The following is a 15,211-nucleotide window of genomic DNA, read 5'->3' on the forward strand; positions in this document are numbered from 1 at the left end:
CCTAGCGTGTCCCTGAGCAGGAAGTGCCCAGCCCGGCCCCAGGCTGGCAGCAGGGGCCCCACTCTGCCTGTGGGGAGCACCTGCCTGTTCTGCTGCTGGCATCGGTCTTCATCCCAAGACCATGTCTTCCTCCTTGTCTTTTAGATCAATATCCATCTCTTCAATATAATCTTTCGTTTCCACCTCCATCTCTTCCTCTGTCTCGTACATATCCACATCCATCTCTTCCTCTCCAGTATCCTCTCCGTCCACTTCCATGGCTTCTTCTCTATCAGTCTGTGTATCGACGTCCGTCTCCTCCTCTCCGTCTGTGCCAGCCTGCAGAGGTAGCAAAATTTCCCAGCCTGTCCCACAGAGCTCCAGCCCAGCCAGGCAGCTGCGGGGTGTCCGCCTCCGTGGAATAGTAGCATACCTCTTTTGGAACAAATGCAGACATCCTGCAGGGATGGAGAGCAAAATCCAAGCGATGGGGAGCTTTGGGGACTGCTGGGGGAATCAGGGAGCAGGTGGCAACAAGGTGACAGGGGTAGGCTTGGAGCAGGGTGAATGAAGAGCGTGCTGGCACAAGGAGCCAAGGGTTGTGTTGTGGCCGTTGCTGGATGCTGGAAGTTCTAGCTGGAGCGTGCACTGTGACATCACCGCCAGGAGTTCAGGCCCAGGCTGAAGTGGACAACGGAGACCGTAGAATGAATGACGGAATCCCTGGGTGCTTGGGCTTGGAAGGGACCCTAAAGACCATCTTGTTCCAAGCGGAGCAATCTTCGCCCAGAATAGGTTGCTCAGAGCCCCGCTCCCAGCTGGCCTTGGATGTTGCCAAGGATGGAGCATCCCCAGCCTCTGTGCACAGCCCGGGCCAGTGGCCCAGCAGCCGGAGTGGAAAAGAGCAGCTTCATTAGATCCAACTTCAAGCTCACTCCTGCAGTTGAAAGGCTTCTCCTGTCTGTGCCCATCTTTCCTAGAGCTGCAGGGAGGCCTCGCCAGCCCCCTTCTCTTTCCAGGCTGAGCATCCCCAGCCCCACACGGACAGCAGTCCGATGCGTGGCAGTCAAGGCTAAAGGGTAGCAAATGGCTACATCAGGAAGTGAGAGATGGAAGCTTTTGGAGATGGAAGCTTTACCTCTAAATGTAGAAAAGAAAGAGAAGTGGAGGGGGAAATGGTGGGACTCTGGCTCTGTTCTAACTGGCGAAGATTTTCTTTTCTTCTTTTCTGTCGTGCTAACCCAAGTTTTGTTGTTTGAAAGGAGGTTTAGCAAAATATCCATCGTCTTCTCCACTGCTGAAACACTGAACAACACCTGGGCAGGCTGAGGATGCAGAGCAAAACCTGCAAATATCTACTGCTGATCGTGATCCTGGGGAATGCAGCTAAAGCCAGCCAAAAGCAATTTCTGGAAAGTCAAGCCTGCTTTACGTTTTCTGGAGTTTGCTTGTGCCAACTTCACCAGTCATTTCTAAAAAAGGAAAAGAAACTCCAAGCAAAACAGAGAAAAACACAAAGAAACCAACCCAAAGAAACCAATCAAACAAACAGATAAAACACCCCCAATCAAACCAAAGGCAATGAGAAGTTAGGACTAGTTGTAAGGATATCACAGCAGGCGAATGGCTGCTTCCTACTTGGATCACCATCCAAAGCCACCTAGAACAACTTCTCCAAAACATATCCAACAGGAGAAATGGAAAAAGTGATCCATGGCAGCTCTGCATTGTGGTGAAGGATGAGCATGCAGTGGTCCAGATGCAGCACTGCCCACCCTCCAGGCTGCTGTTTGCTCTGCTGAAAGACTCTTGCAGGACTGTGGCCCCTCTCCATGCAATGGAAATCATTGCCACAGCTCTCAGTTGAGGCACTGGCATTCCCAGAGCCAGATTCAGGCACAATCCTACTGCCTGCTGAGCATCTGGGAAAGCTGCTGAGCATCTTCAGGCCTAGAAGCACAAAAGAGCTCAGGCTCTCCCCGAACTGGGTTTTCAGGGCAGCTTTCCATATCTCTGCAAGATTTCTTCATCCCTCAACACGTCTGACTTTATTATGTCCAACGATGCATTTGGGTTTCTTCCGTCCTCTTGTGTGCCCGTGAGTAACCTTCCACGTGGATGAAGGAGATTGTGTACAGGACAATTGATTGTGGCATTGCCATTTGGCTTCACTGTCACTCAGTTGAACACGGTCCTTATCTAAGAAGGACTTCCAAGAAATGGGTAGGAGTTTTGGCTGTGAGAGGAGCAGAAAGCACATTTTCTACAGCAAATTGCTAGCTGATGCACTTTCCTCCCTGCCAAAATAGTGATTGCCATTCATCTTCCTGGGAAGAATGTAAAGACCCATTCAGAGATGCCAGGTTCAGCTGGCCTGTGGCTTTGTGTGCCTCATTTCACATGTCCAATTTCAAGGGCCACTAAAAGAGGCTCATGTTTGCCTTGCTACCCACAAGTGCTGTAGGTATTTCCAGGAGAAGAGGGAAAACATCGCTGTCCTGTGGTGTGGTAGAAATGCCACCACAACTGTGATTGTGTGAGCAAAGCCAGCCAGTGCTTTTTGGGGCAGCAGCAGCAGCTGAGAGTGTGGCAGAGCGGTTTTGATACTCTTTTTAGAGTCCTGCAAACATTGTTCCCGAAACAACCTACAGCTTTGCAAATGTGCCCGAAGAAAATGCAAAGAGAACTGGGGTGTGAAAATCAAAGACTGTTTATCTGTAGAAGAAAAGGAACAAGAATGAACTACACCACATATTTACACTGTAAGAATATTGGTAACAACAACAACAACAAACTATAGAACCTATTTACCTGAGAACAGCTCTAACAAAGCTCTATGAAACGTATTTACAGGCAACTTAAACAAACTCTAAAACTTCTATCCTGAACACAACAACTGTAAAACGTATGTACAGCAGGGTGGCATCTGTGTCTGTGATGTCCCTAAGTCCTGGAAGAAAAACAAGTAGCACGGTCAGTGCAGTCAGGCACGGAAGGGTGTTCCATGTGCTGCCGGGCTGGGACACTGGCCCAGTGGGACTCTGCTGCCAGAAGGGAGCCTGGCTGGGGGCTGTGGCCCAGGCACTGGAACAGGGCTTGTGTGGCCCACAGCAAGCCCAGGCCAGGCCAGGGATGGCCAGCAGAATCCAGTGCATGGGCTAGCGTGTCCCTGAGCAGGAAGTGCCCAGCCCGGCCCCAGGCTGGCAGCAGGGGCCCCACTCTGCCTGTGGGGAGCACCTGCCTGTTCTGCTGCTGGCATCGGTCTTCATCCCAAGACCATGTCTTCCTCCTTGTCTTTTAGATCAATATCCATCTCTTCAATATAATCTTTCGTTTCCACCTCCATCTCTTCCTCTGTCTCGTACATATCCACATCCATCTCTTCCTCTCCAGTATCCTCTCCGTCCACTTCCATGGCTTCTTCTCTATCAGTCTGTGTATCGACGTCCGTCTCCTCCTCTCCGTCTGTGCCAGCCTGCAGAGGTAGCAAAATTTCCCAGCCTGTCCCACAGAGCTCCAGCCCAGCCAGGCAGCTGCGGGGTGTCCGCCTCCGTGGAATAGTAGCATACCTCTTTTGGAACAAATGCAGACATCCTGCAGGGATGGAGAGCAAAATCCAAGCGATGGGGAGCTTTGGGGACTGCTGGGGGAATCAGGGAGCAGGTGGCAACAAGGTGACAGGGGTAGGCTTGGAGCAGGGTGAATGAAGAGCGTGCTGGCACAAGGAGCCAAGGGTTGTGTTGTGGCCGTTGCTGGATGCTGGAAGTTCTAGCTGGAGCGTGCACTGTGACATCACCGCCAGGAGTTCAGGCCCAGGCTGAAGTGGACAACGGAGACCGTAGAATGAATGACGGAATCCCTGTGTGCTTGGGCTTGGAAGGGACCCTAAAGACCATCTTGTTCCAAGCGGAGCAATCTTCGCCCAGAATAGGTTGCTCAGAGCCCCGCTCCCAGCTGGCCTTGGATGTTGCCAAGGATGGAGCATCCCCAGCCTCTGTGCACAGCCCGGGCCAGTGGCCCAGCAGCCGGAGTGGAAAAGAGCAGCTTCATTAGATCCAACTTCAAGCTCACTCCTGCAGTTGAAAGGCTTCTCCTGTCTGTGCCCATCTTTCCTAGAGCTGCAGGGAGGCCTCGCCAGCCCCCTTCTCTTTCCAGGCTGAGCATCCCCAGCCCCACACGGACAGCAGTCCGATGCGTGGCAGTCAAGGCTAAAGGGTAGCAAATGGCTACATCAGGAAGTGAGAGATGGAAGCTTTTGGAGATGGAAGCTTTACCTCTAAATGTAGAAAAGAAAGAGAAGTGGAGGGGGAAATGGTGGGACTCTGGCTCTGTTCTAACTGGCGAAGATTTTCTTTTCTTCTTTTCTGTCGTGCTAACCCAAGTTTTGTTGTTTGAAAGGAGGTTTAGCAAAATATCCATCGTCTTCTCCACTGCTGAAACACTGAACAACACCTGGGCAGGCTGAGGATGCAGAGCAAAACCTGCAAATATCTACTGCTGATCGTGATCCTGGGGAATGCAGCTAAAGCCAGCCAAAAGCAATTTCTGGAAAGTCAAGCCTGCTTTACGTTTTCTGGAGTTTGCTTGTGCCAACTTCACCAGTCATTTCTAAAAAAGGAAAAGAAACTCCAAGCAAAACAGAGAAAAACACAAAGAAACCAACCCAAAGAAACCAATCAAACAAACAGATAAAACACCCCCAATCAAACCAAAGGCAATGAGAAGTTAGGATTAGTTGTAAGGATATCACAGCAGGCGAATGGCTGCTTCCTACTTGGATCACCATCCAAAGCCACCTAGAACAACTTCTCCAAAACATATCCAACAGGAGAAATGGAAAAAGTGATCCATGGCAGCTCTGCATTGTGGTGAAGGATGAGCATGCAGTGGTCCAGATGCAGCACTGCCCACCCTCCAGGCTGCTGTTTGCTCTGCTGAAAGACTCTTGCAGGACTGTGGCCCCTCTCCATGCAATGGAAATCATTGCCACAGCTCTCAGTTGAGGCACTGGCATTCCCAGAGCCAGATTCAGGCACAATCCTACTGCCTGCTGAGCATCTGGGAAAGCTGCTGAGCATCTTCAGGCCTAGAAGCACAAAAGAGCTCAGGCTCTCCCCGAACTGGGTTTTCAGGGCAGCTTTCCATATCTCTGCAAGATTTCTTCATCCCTCAACACATCTGACTTTATTATGTCCAACGATGCATTTGGGTTTCTTCCGTCCTCTTGTGTGCCCGTGAGTAACCTTCCACGTGGATGAAGGAGATTGTGTACAGGACAATTGATTGCGGCATTGCCATTTGGCTTCACTGTCACTCAGTTGAACACGGTCCTTATCTAAGAAGGACTTCCAAGAAATGGGTAGGAGTTTTGGCTGTGAGAGGAGCAGAAAGCACATTTTCTACAGCAAATTGCTAGCTGATGCACTTTCCTCCCTGCCAAAATAGTGATTGCCATTCATCTTCCTGGGAAGAATGTAAAGACCCATTCAGAGATGCCAGGTTCAGCTGGCCTGTGGCTTTGTGTGCCTCATTTCACATGTCCAATTTCAAGGGCCACTAAAAGAGGCTCATGTTTGCCTTGCTACCCACAAGTGCTGTAGGTATTTCCAGGAGAAGAGGGAAAACATCGCTGTCCTGTGGTGTGGTAGAAATGCCACCACAACTGTGATTGTGTGAGCAAAGCCAGCCAGTGCTTTTTGGGGCAGCAGCAGCAGCTGAGAGTGTGGCAGAGCGGTTTTGATACTCTTTTTAGAGTCCTGCAAACATTGTTCCCGAAACAAGCCACAGCTTTGCAAATGTGCCCGAAGAAAATGCAAAGAGAACTGGGGTGTGAAAATCAAAGACTGTTTATCTGTAGAAGAAAAGGAACAAGAATGAACTACACCACATATTTACACTGTAAGAATATTGGTAACAACAACAACAACAAACTATAGAACCTATTTACCTGAGAACAGCTCTAACAAAGCTCTATGAAACGTATTTACAGGCAACTTAAACAAACTCTAAAACTTCTATCCTGAACACAACAACTGTAAAACGTATGTACAGCAGGGTGGCATCTGTGTCTGTGATGTCCCTAAGTCCTGGAAGAAAAACAAGTAGCACGGTCAGTGCAGTCAGGCACGGAAGGGTGTTCCATGTGCTGCCGGGCTGGGACACTGGCCCAGTGGGACTCTGCTGCCAGAAGGGAGCCTGGCTGGGGGCTGTGGCCCAGGCACTGGAACAGGGCTTGTGTGGCCCACAGCAAGCCCAGGCCAGGCCAGGGATGGCCAGCAGAATCCAGTGCATGGGCTAGCGTGTCCCTGAGCAGGAAGTGCCCAGCCCGGCCCCAGGCTGGCAGCAGGGGCCCCACTCTGCCTGTGGGGAGCACCTGCCTGTTCTGCTGCTGGCATCGGTCTTCATCCCAAGACCATGTCTTCCTCCTTGTCTTTTAGATCAATATCCATCTCTTCAATATAATCTTTCGTTTCCACCTCCATCTCTTCCTCTGTCTCGTACATATCCACATCCATCTCTTCCTCTCCGGTATCCTCTCCGTCCACTTCCATGGCTTCTTCTCTATCAGTCTGTGTATCGACGTCCGTCTCCTCCTCTCCGTCTGTGCCAGCCTGCAGAGGTAGCAAAATTTCCCAGCCTGTCCCACAGAGCTCCAGCCCAGCCAGGCAGCTGCGGGGTGTCCGCCTCCGTGGAATAGTAGCATACCTCTTTTGGAACAAATGCAGACATCCTGCAGGGATGGAGAGCAAAATCCAAGCGATGGGGAGCTTTGGGGACTGCTGGGGGAATCAGGGAGCAGGTGGCAACAAGGTGACAGGGGTAGGCTTGGAGCAGGGTGAATGAAGAGCGTGCTGGCACAAGGAGCCAAGGGTTGTGTTGTGGCCGTTGCTGGATGCTGGAAGTTCTAGCTGGAGCGTGCACTGTGACATCACCGCCAGGAGTTCAGGCCCAGGCTGAAGTGGACAACGGAGACCGTAGAATGAATGACGGAATCCCTGGGTGCTTGGGCTTGGAAGGGACCCTAAAGACCATCTTGTTCCAAGCGGAGCGATCTTCGCCCAGAATAGGTTGCTCAGAGCCCCGCTCCCAGCTGGCCTTGGATGTTGCCAAGGATGGAGCATCCCCAGCCTCTGTGCACAGCCCGGGCCAGTGGCCCAGCAGCCGGAGTGGAAAAGAGCAGCTTCATTAGATCCAACTTCAAGCTCACTCCTGCAGTTGAAAGGCTTCTCCTGTCTGTGCCCATCTTTCCTAGAGCTGCAGGGAGGCCTCGCCAGCCCCCTTCTCTTTCCAGGCTGAGCATCCCCAGCCCCACACGGACAGCAGTCCGATGCGTGGCAGTCAAGGCTAAAGGGTAGCAAATGGCTACATCAGGAAGTGAGAGATGGAAGCTTTTGGAGATGGAAGCTTTACCTCTAAATGTAGAAAAGAAAGAGAAGTGGAGGGGGAAATGGTGGGACTCTGGCTCTGTTCTAACTGGCGAAGATTTTCTTTTCTTCTTTTCTGTCGTGCTAACCCAAGTTTTGTTGTTTGAAAGGAGGTTTAGCAAAATATCCATCGTCTTCTCCACTGCTGAAACACTGAACAACACCTGGGCAGGCTGAGGATGCAGAGCAAAACCTGCAAATATCTACTGCTGATGGTGATCCTGGGGAATGCAGCTAAAGCCAGCCAAAAGCAATTTCTGGAAAGTCAAGCCTGCTTTACGTTTTCTGGAGTTTGCTTGTGCCAACTTCACCAGTCATTTCTAAAAAAGGAAAAGAAACTCCAAGCAAAACAGAGAAAAACACAAAGAAACCAACCCAAAGAAACCAATCAAACAAACAGATAAAACACCCCCAATCAAACCAAAGGCAATGAGAAGTTAGGACTAGTTGTAAGGATATCACAGCAGGCGAATGGCTGCTTCCTACTTGGATCACCATCCAAAGCCACCTAGAACAACTTCTCCAAAACATATCCAACAGGAGAAATGGAAAAAGTGATCCATGGCAGCTCTGCATTGTGGTGAAGGATGAGCATGCAGTGGTCCAGATGCAGCACTGCCCACCCTCCAGGCTGCTGTTTGCTCTGCTGAAAGACTCTTGCAGGACTGTGGCCCCTCTCCATGCAATGGAAATCATTGCCACAGCTCTCAGTTGAGGCACTGGCATTCCCAGAGCCAGATTCAGGCACAATCCTACTGCCTGCTGAGCATCTGGGAAAGCTGCTGAGCATCTTCAGGCCTAGAAGCACAAAAGAGCTCAGGCTCTCCCCGAACTGGGTTTTCAGGGCAGCTTTCCATATCTCTGCAAGATTTCTTCATCCCTCAACACGTCTGACTTTATTATGTCCAACGATGCATTTGGGTTTCTTCCGTCCTCTTGTGTGCCCGTGAGTAACCTTCCACGTGGATGAAGGAGATTGTGTACAGGACAATTGATTGCGGCATTGCCATTTGGCTTCACTGTCACTCAGTTGAACACGGTCCTTATCTAAGAAGGACTTCCAAGAAATGGGTAGGAGTTTTGGCTGTGAGAGGAGCAGAAAGCACATTTTCTACAGCAAATTGCTAGCTGATGCACTTTCCTCCCTGCCAAAATAGTGATTGCCATTCATCTTCCTGGGAAGAATGTAAAGACCCATTCAGAGATGCCAGGTTCAGCTGGCCTGTGGCTTTGTGTGCCTCATTTCACATGTCCAATTTCAAGGGCCACTAAAAGAGGCTCATGTTTGCCTTGCTACCCACAAGTGCTGTAGGTATTTCCAGGAGAAGAGGGAAAACATCGCTGTCCTGTGGTGTGGTAGAAATGCCACCACAACTGTGATTGTGTGAGCAAAGCCAGCCAGTGCTTTTTGGGGCAGCAGCAGCAGCTGAGAGTGTGGCAGAGCGGTTTTGATACTCTTTTTAGAGTCCTGCAAACATTGTTCCCGAAACAACCTACAGCTTTGCAAATGTGCCCGAAGAAAATGCAAAGAGAACTGGGGTGTGAAAATCAAAGACTGTTTATCTGTAGAAGAAAAGGAACAAGAATGAACTACACCACATATTTACACTGTAAGAATATTGGTAACAACAACAACAACAACAAACTATAGAACCTATTTACCTGAGAACAGCTCTAACAAAGCTCTATGAAACGTATTTACAGGCAACTTAAACAAACTCTAAAACTTCTATCCTGAACACAACAACTGTAAAACGTATGTACAGCAGGGTGGCATCTGTGTCTGTGATGTCCCTAAGTCCTGGAAGAAAAACAAGTAGCACGGTCAGTGCAGTCAGGCACGGAAGGGTGTTCCATGTGCTGCCGGGATGGGACACTGGCCCAGTGGGACTCTGCTGCCAGAAGGGAGCCTGGCTGGGGGCTGTGGCCCAGGCACTGGAACAGGGCTTGTGTGGCCCACAGCAAGCCCAGGCCAGGCCAGGGATGGCCAGCAGAATCCAGTGCATGGGCTAGCGTGTCCCTGAGCAGGAAGTGCCCAGCCCGGCCCCAGGCTGGCAGCAGGGGCCCCACTCTGCCTGTGGGGAGCACCTGCCTGTTCTGCTGCTGGCATCGGTCTTCATCCCAAGACCATGTCTTCCTCCTTGTCTTTTAGATCAATATCCATCTCTTCAATATAATCTTTCGTTTCCACCTCCATCTCTTCCTCTGTCTCGTACATATCCACATCCATCTCTTCCTCTCCGGTATCCTCTCCGTCCACTTCCATGGCTTCTTCTCTATCAGTCTGTGTATCGACGTCCGTCTCCTCCTCTCCGTCTGTGCCAGCCTGCAGAGGTAGCAAAATTTCCCAGCCTGTCCCACAGAGCTCCAGCCCAGCCAGGCAGCTGCGGGGTGTCCGCCTCCGTGGAATAGTAGCATACCTCTTTTGGAACAAATGCAGACATCCTGCAGGGATGGAGAGCAAAATCCAAGCGATGGGGAGCTTTGGGGACTGCTGGGGGAATCAGGGAGCAGGTGGCAACAAGGTGACAGGGGTAGGCTTGGAGCAGGGTGAATGAAGAGCGTGCTGGCACAAGGAGCCAAGGGTTGTGTTGTGGCCGTTGCTGGATGCTGGAAGTTCTAGCTGGAGCGTGCACTGTGACATCACCGCCAGGAGTTCAGGCCCAGGCTGAAGTGGACAACGGAGACCGTAGAATGAATGACGGAATCCCTGGGTGCTTGGGCTTGGAAGGGACCCTAAAGACCATCTTGTTCCAAGCGGAGCGATCTTCGCCCAGAATAGGTTGCTCAGAGCCCCGCTCCCAGCTGGCCTTGGATGTTGCCAAGGATGGAGCATCCCCAGCCTCTGTGCACAGCCCGGGCCAGTGGCCCAGCAGCCGGAGTGGAAAAGAGCAGCTTCATTAGATCCAACTTCAAGCTCACTCCTGCAGTTGAAAGGCTTCTCCTGTCTGTGCCCATCTTTCCTAGAGCTGCAGGGAGGCCTCGCCAGCCCCCTTCTCTTTCCAGGCTGAGCATCCCCAGCCCCACACGGACAGCAGTCCGATGCGTGGCAGTCAAGGCTAAAGGGTAGCAAATGGCTACATCAGGAAGTGAGAGATGGAAGCTTTTGGAGATGGAAGCTTTACCTCTAAATGTAGAAAAGAAAGAGAAGTGGAGGGGGAAATGGTGGGACTCTGGCTCTGTTCTAACTGGCGAAGATTTTCTTTTCTTCTTTTCTGTCGTGCTAACCCAAGTTTTGTTGTTTGAAAGGAGGTTTAGCAAAATATCCATCGTCTTCTCCACTGCTGAAACACTGAACAACACCTGGGCAGGCTGAGGATGCAGAGCAAAACCTGCAAATATCTACTGCTGATGGTGATCCTGGGGAATGCAGCTAAAGCCAGCCAAAAGCAATTTCTGGAAAGTCAAGCCTGCTTTACGTTTTCTGGAGTTTGCTTGTGCCAACTTCACCAGTCATTTCTAAAAAAGGAAAAGAAACTCCAAGCAAAACAGAGAAAAACACAAAGAAACCAACCCAAAGAAACCAATCAAACAAACAGATAAAACACCCCCAATCAAACCAAAGGCAATGAGAAGTTAGGACTAGTTGTAAGGATATCACAGCAGGCGAATGGCTGCTTCCTACTTGGATCACCATCCAAAGCCACCTAGAACAACTTCTCCAAAACATATCCAACAGGAGAAATGGAAAAAGTGATCCATGGCAGCTCTGCATTGTGGTGAAGGATGAGCATGCAGTGGTCCAGATGCAGCACTGCCCACCCTCCAGGCTGCTGTTTGCTCTGCTGAAAGACTCTTGCAGGACTGTGGCCCCTCTCCATGCAATGGAAATCATTGCCACAGCTCTCAGTTGAGGCACTGGCATTCCCAGAGCCAGATTCAGGCACAATCCTACTGCCTGCTGAGCATCTGGGAAAGCTGCTGAGCATCTTCAGGCCTAGAAGCACAAAAGAGCTCAGGCTCTCCCCGAACTGGGTTTTCAGGGCAGCTTTCCATATCTCTGCAAGATTTCTTCATCCCTCAACACGTCTGACTTTATTATGTCCAACGATGCATTTGGGTTTCTTCCGTCCTCTTGTGTGCCCGTGAGTAACCTTCCACGTGGATGAAGGAGATTGTGTACAGGACAATTGATTGCGGCATTGCCATTTGGCTTCACTGTCACTCAGTTGAACACGGTCCTTATCTAAGAAGGACTTCCAAGAAATGGGTAGGAGTTTTGGCTGTGAGAGGAGCAGAAAGCACATTTTCTACAGCAAATTGCTAGCTGATGCACTTTCCTCCCTGCCAAAATAGTGATTGCCATTCATCTTCCTGGGAAGAATGTAAAGACCCATTCAGAGATGCCAGGTTCAGCTGGCCTGTGGCTTTGTGTGCCTCATTTCACATGTCCAATTTCAAGGGCCACTAAAAGAGGCTCATGTTTGCCTTGCTACCCACAAGTGCTGTAGGTATTTCCAGGAGAAGAGGGAAAACATCGCTGTCCTGTGGTGTGGTAGAAATGCCACCACAACTGTGATTGTGTGAGCAAAGCCAGCCAGTGCTTTTTGGGGCAGCAGCAGCAGCTGAGAGTGTGGCAGAGCGGTTTTGATACTCTTTTTAGAGTCCTGCAAACATTGTTCCCGAAACAACCTACAGCTTTGCAAATGTGCCCGAAGAAAATGCAAAGAGAACTGGGGTGTGAAAATCAAAGACTGTTTATCTGTAGAAGAAAAGGAACAAGAATGAACTACACCACATATTTACACTGTAAGAATATTGGTAACAACAACAACAACAACAAACTATAGAACCTATTTACCTGAGAACAGCTCTAACAAAGCTCTATGAAACGTATTTACAGGCAACTTAAACAAACTCTAAAACTTCTATCCTGAACACAACAACTGTAAAACGTATGTACAGCAGGGTGGCATCTGTGTCTGTGATGTCCCTAAGTCCTGGAAGAAAAACAAGTAGCACGGTCAGTGCAGTCAGGCACGGAAGGGTGTTCCATGTGCTGCCGGGCTGGGACACTGGCCCAATGGGACTCTGCTGCCAGAAGGGAGCCTGGCTGGGGGCTGTGGCCCAGGCACTGGAACAGGGCTTGTGTGGCCCACAGCAAGCCCAGGCCAGGCCAGGGATGGCCAGCAGAATCCAGTGCATGGGCTAGCGTGTCCCTGAGCAGGAAGTGCCCAGCCCGGCCCCAGGCTGGCAGCAGGGGCCCCACTCTGCCTGTGGGGAGCACCTGCCTGTTCTGCTGCTGGCATCGGTCTTCATCCCAAGACCATGTCTTCCTCCTTGTCTTTTAGATCAATATCCATCTCTTCAATATAATCTTTCGTTTCCACCTCCATCTCTTCCTCTGTCTCGTACATATCCACATCCATCTCTTCCTCTCCGGTATCCTCTCCGTCCACTTCCATGGCTTCTTCTCTATCAGTCTGTGTATCGACGTCCGTCTCCTCCTCTCCGTCTGTGCCAGCCTGCAGAGGTAGCAAAATTTCCCAGCCTGTCCCACAGAGCTCCAGCCCAGCCAGGCAGCTGCGGGGTGTCCGCCTCCGTGGAATAGTACCATACCTCTTTTGGAACAAATGCAGACATCCTGCAGGGATGGAGAGCAAAATCCAAGCGATGGGGAGCTTTGGGGACTGCTGGGGGAATCAGGGAGCAGGTGGCAACAAGGTGACAGGGGTAGGCTTGGAGCAGGGTGAATGAAGAGCGTGCTGGCACAAGGAGCCAAGGGTTGTGTTGTGGCCGTTGCTGGATGCTGGAAGTTCTAGCTGGAGCGTGCACTGTGACATCACCGCCAGGAGTTCAGGCCCAGGCTGAAGTGGACAACGGAGACCGTAGAATGAATGACGGAATCCCTGGGTGCTTGGGCTTGGAAGGGACCCTAAAGACCATCTTGTTCCAAGCGGAGCGATCTTCGCCCAGAATAGGTTGCTCAGAGCCCCGCTCCCAGCTGGCCTTGGATGTTGCCAAGGATGGAGCATCCCCAGCCTCTGTGCACAGCCCGGGCCAGTGGCCCAGCAGCCGGAGTGGAAAAGAGCAGCTTCATTAGATCCAACTTCAAGCTCACTCCTGCAGTTGAAAGGCTTCTCCTGTCTGTGCCCATCTTTCCTAGAGCTGCAGGGAGGCCTCGCCAGCCCCCTTCTCTTTCCAGGCTGAGCATCCCCAGCCCCACACGGACAGCAGTCCGATGCGTGGCAGTCAAGGCTAAAGGGTAGCAAATGGCTACATCAGGAGGTGAGAGATGGAAGCTTTTGGAGATGGAAGCTTTACCTCTAAATGTAGAAAAGAAAGAGAAGTGGAGGGGGAAATGGTGGGACTCTGGCTCTGTTCTAACTGGCGAAGATTTTCTTTTCTTCTTTTCTGTCGTGCTAACCCAAGTTTTGTTGTTTGAAAGGAGGTTTAGCAAAATATCCATCGTCTTCTCCACTGCTGAAACACTGAACAACACCTGGGCAGGCTGAGGATGCAGAGCAAAACCTGCAAATATCTACTGCTGATGGTGATCCTGGGGAATGCAGCTAAAGCCAGCCAAAAGCAATTTCTGGAAAGTCAAGCCTGCTTTACGTTTTCTGGAGTTTGCTTGTGCCAACTTCACCAGTCATTTCTAAAAAAGGAAAAGAAACTCCAAGCAAAACAGAGAAAAACACAAAGAAACCAACCCAAAGAAACCAATCAAACAAACAGATAAAACACCCCCAATCAAACCAAAGGCAATGAGAAGTTAGGACTAGTTGTAAGGATATCACAGCAGGCGAATGGCTGCTTCCTACTTGGATCACCATCCAAAGCCACCTAGAACAACTTCTCCAAAACATATCCAACAGGAGAAATGGAAAAAGTGATCCATGGCAGCTCTGCATTGTGGTGAAGGATGAGCATGCAGTGGTCCAGATGCAGCACTGCCCACCCTCCAGGCTGCTGTTTGCTCTGCTGAAAGACTCTTGCAGGACTGTGGCCCCTCTCCATGCAATGGAAATCATTGCCACAGCTCTCAGTTGAGGCACTGGCATTCCCAGAGCCAGATTCAGGCACAATCCTACTGCCTGCTGAGCATCTGGGAAAGCTGCTGAGCATCTTCAGGCCTAGAAGCACAAAAGAGCTCAGGCTCTCCCCGAACTGGGTTTTCAGGGCAGCTTTCCATATCTCTGCAAGATTTCTTCATCCCTCAACACGTCTGACTTTATTATGTCCAACGATGCATTTGGGTTTCTTCCGTCCTCTTGTGTGCCCGTGAGTAACCTTCCACGTGGATGAAGGAGATTGTGTACAGGACAATTGATTGCGGCATTGCCATTTGGCTTCACTGTCACTCAGTTGAACACGGTCCTTATCTAAGAAGGACTTCCAAGAAATGGGTAGGAGTTTTGGCTGTGAGAGGAGCAGAAAGCACATTTTCTACAGCAAATTGCTAGCTGATGCACTTTCCTCCCTGCCAAAATAGTGATTGCCATTCATCTTCCTGGGAAGAATGTAAAGACCCATTCAGAGATGCCAGGTTCAGCTGGCCTGTGGCTTTGTGTGCCTCATTTCACATGTCCAATTTCAAGGGCCACTAAAAGAGGCTCATGTTTGCCTTGCTACCCACAAGTGCTGTAGGTATTTCCAGGAGAAGAGGGAAAACATCGCTGTCCTGTGGTGTGGTAGAAATGCCACCACAACTGTGATTGTGTGAGCAAAGCCAGCCAGTGCTTTTTGGGGCAGCAGCAGCAGCTGAGAGTGTGGCAGAGCGGTTTTGATACTCTTTTTAGAGTCCTGCAAACATTGTTCCCGAAACAACCTACAGCTTTGCAAATGTGCCCGAAGAAAATGCAAAG

General features: G+C 50.5%; 1 long non-coding RNA gene across 1 annotated transcript; it reads right to left on the minus strand.

Moving 5' to 3' along the window:
• Window positions 1-412: 412 nt before the first annotated feature.
• On the minus strand, window positions 413-14,296 carry LOC147650480 (uncharacterized). Its single transcript, XR_015276229.1, has 7 exons — window positions 12,963-14,296; window positions 12,635-12,868; window positions 9,824-12,343; window positions 9,496-9,729; window positions 6,685-9,204; window positions 6,357-6,590; window positions 413-2,929 (listed from the first exon to the last, which is right to left on the minus strand). It is a non-coding gene; the product is annotated as an uncharacterized LOC147650480 (long non-coding RNA).
• Between the last annotated feature and the right edge of the window lie 915 nt (window positions 14,297-15,211).

The sequence above is a fragment of the Cyanistes caeruleus genome, chromosome 14, assembly GCF_971803275.1.
Source record: "Cyanistes caeruleus chromosome 14, bCyaCae1.hap1.1, whole genome shotgun sequence".
Classification (NCBI taxonomy): Eukaryota; Metazoa; Chordata; class Aves; order Passeriformes; family Paridae; genus Cyanistes; species Cyanistes caeruleus.